General features: G+C 46.9%; 1 pseudogene; it reads left to right on the top strand.

Annotated features, from left to right (window-relative positions):
- LOC110259654 lies at nucleotides 366-2,445 on the top strand (annotated as a pseudogene).

Below are 3,352 nucleotides of genomic sequence, written 5' to 3'. Positions count from 1 at the left end.
TAATCCTCTTAGCTAAAGGTTCAGTCTAGTCATATAATCCCTCAGTCTCAAGGCTAAGAAGGGGTGGAACAAAATTCCAGGCTACATCTGCCTCATAAAACAGTGCTCTTGGAGTTTCCACTGTGCCTAGGGAGGCTAAGGATGAGGGGCTGTCACTGCTGCAGCTTTGGTCACTGCTGTGGTGCGTGTTCGATCCTTGGACTTGGAACCTGTACATGCTGAAGGTGTGGCCCACAACAAAGAAAAAAAAAACAAAAAGTCCTCTTAACTGCAGTGTGAACCCTGCCTCTCTGGAGGAATCTTTAAAAACAACTACCACTGAGGGTGCAATGTCCACGGGAAGAAGATGTATTTTCTGTAGAAATATGTCTTGGTGAGTGCCTTTTTGAATGCAGGTTTTATAGAAATCTAGTAAAACCAGTTTCCATCGAAAGAGTAGAAGGAAATGTAAGTGTATTTAAACAGAATGAAAGGGAAGGAGGTGAGCGGAAGTCTTGAAGGGCTCCTCCCCAACCCAGAAAGCTTCAGCACCAAGGTCATCATCTCTGTCTCTTTCCATTTCCCTCTCCCGCCCATATTCACTTAACGCCAAGTGATCTAGGATATCCCATCCTCTCTATGTACTGGCCTCAGTGCCTTCGGCTCCATAGACACTATTCCCCCACACCTAAAATATATTGAGCCATGATTTTTCTCAGTTCTATTGTGTTGCAGGCACAGATTTTTAAAACCTTGACTCATATATCCCTCTCAGCAATCCAGTGGAGTAAGTACCATTAATAATGCCCCTTTAACCAAGTGGGAAACTGAGGCACTGGGAAATCAGAACTTGGCCAAGATCAGTGAGATGTAGAGCCATGATTCATGGTGGGGAGGTCAGAGTGTAGGATCCATCTTTTGACATGAGACTTACTGCCACAGCTAGTTTAGTGGTTCAGTACACTAAGGCATAGGAGCATAGGCTGCCTTCTTCGCAAACCTAGTGATGTTCCGCCTGAAACCCCAGACCCTTAGTGGATGTGTCCCATCTGGTCCCTTATCAACTCAGTTCTTGTCAGTGGGTGGTGGGACCAGAGCCCCACCAACCCATGTGACTGTGCTAGAATACTAAGTAAATGAAGGGAAAGGCAGAATCATCCAAGAGACAAATTTCAGCACCTCCAAAGGCAGACTGTTCCAGCCATTGTTGTGCTCCATCTGAAAGGGGCTGATGCTGAGCTGGACACTCCAGAGGCTGATGGTCTCCTGAAACAGATTTTGAAGGTCATGATTAATTTGTGATATAGATCAGAAGGAGGAAGAGATTATCCATGAATGGATACCTGTATAAGATAATGACAGTTGTAATCACTCCCAGTGAATGAATACCAAATTGGGAACCAAAATGTATGTTTCATTTATGTTTTGGGGGGAGGGAAGACAAATATGATAAAAAAAATATATTTTTAATTTGGGGACAGCTGTTTTTTTAATTGGCATTGCTTTTTGGTTACCTGGCAGAATTACCAGCAACATGGATGCAGGAAACCAAACAGGGGTCTTGGAATTCCTCCTCCTGGGCCTCTCCGAGGACCTAGAATGGCAGCCCCTCCTCTTTGGGCTGTTCTTGTCCATGTACCTGGTCTCTGTGCTGGGGAACCTGCTCATCATCCTGGCTGTCAGCTCTGGCTCCCGCCTCCACACCCCCATGTACTTCTTCCTCTCCCAACTGTCTTTCTTGGATATTTGTTTCAATTCCACCATAGTTCCTAAAATGCTGGTGAACATCCAGACAGCGAACAAAGCCATCACCTATGCAGGCTGCGTCACCCAGAAATACCTTTTCTTATTTCTTGGGTATTTGGACCACTTCCTCCTGACCGTGATGGCCTATGACTGCTTTGTGGCCATCTGTCACCCCCTGCACTACATGATCATGATGAACCCACACTTCTGCTGTCTCTGGTTTCTTGGTCCCTCAGTGTCCTAGTTGCCCTCCTTCACAGTCTTATGATGCTGCATCTCTTGTTCTGCACACACACGGAAATTCCCCACTTCTTCTGTGAATGGGCTGAGGTCCTTAAGTCCTCCTGTTCAGATGCTCTCAGCAATTACATCGTGCTGTTTTCTGTGACTGGCCTGCTGGGTATTCCTCCACTGACTGGGATCCTTTTCTCTTACTCTAAGATTCTTTCCTCCATATTGAAAATGTCCTCAGGGGAGGGGAAGTACAAAGTGTTTACCTCCTGTGGGTCTCACCTAGTGGTCATCTCCTTATACTACGGGACAGGGCTAGGTGTGTACCTCAGTTCTGCTTTCTCCCCCTCCACCTCAAAGGGGACAGTGGCCTCCGTGATGTACACTGTGGTCACCCCCATGCTGAACTCCTTCATCTACAGCCTGAGGGTCAGGGACATGAAGGGGGCCCTGAGGAAGCTTTTCAGCTGGTCTTTCTTCCCCGTGTGAAGAGCCATGGATGCTGTGACTGGGGAGTTACTATGATAACCAAGAGTCAATATCTGGCATTCAGCAATACCAAATCTCCAACTTCATTGAGCTTGAGACTTGTCCTTCTTTTTTGAACACCAATGCTTGAAGTACTTCCATGTGTTCACCTCCAAAAGCAAGTGCTTCTGAGGAACTTCCCTTTGTGACTTTTATACTCTCTTTTCTGTGCACAAATGTTCATCCTTAGTCTCCTCCACATAACTGTTAGACATATCAAGATAGTCATCAATTCACCCACCAGAATGGCTACAACTTATTTGTTGTCCACTGAGGCGAAGGACTGTTTTGGGGAATAAAGCTGAATCTACTCTGTGAGTTCCTCATGGAACTTATTTTGTATTGTAGGTTTCTCTGGAAACAAACATATCATTGGTCTTAGTAACAGCCCTTCCCATTCTTATTAGAAGCTCTCATTGACCCATTCATACTTGTTCTGCATTGAATGTTTCTGTTGCCCCAGTATTTGTGTTGAAACCCTCCCCCCATGTGATGGTATTGGGATGTGGGCCTTTTGGGAGGTAAATAGGATTTGGTGAGGTCATGCAGATGGAGCCCCCATGATGGGATGGGTACCCTTGGGAGAGCAGGAGAGAAGTTGCTTTTTCTGTCTGTTTTCTGCCCTGTGAGGACACAATGAGAAGTGGACCGTCTAAAACGTGGAAGAGGGAGTTCCCGTCGTGGCGCAGTGGTTAATGAATCCGACTAGGAACCATGAGGTTGTGGGTTCGGTCCCTGCCCTTGCTCAGTGGGTTAACGATCCGGCGTTGCCGTGAGCTGTGGTGTAGGTTGCAGACGCGGCTCAGATCCCGCGTTGCTGTGGCTCTGGCGTTGGCCGGTGGCTGCAGCTCCGATTCGACCCCTAGCC

Source organism: Sus scrofa, chromosome 2 (genome assembly GCF_000003025.6).
Source record: "Sus scrofa isolate TJ Tabasco breed Duroc chromosome 2, Sscrofa11.1, whole genome shotgun sequence".
In the NCBI taxonomy this organism is placed as follows: Eukaryota; Metazoa; Chordata; class Mammalia; order Artiodactyla; family Suidae; genus Sus; species Sus scrofa.
Note: the sequence above shows the minus strand (reverse complement) of the source record. Positions and strands in the feature narration are given on the sequence as shown.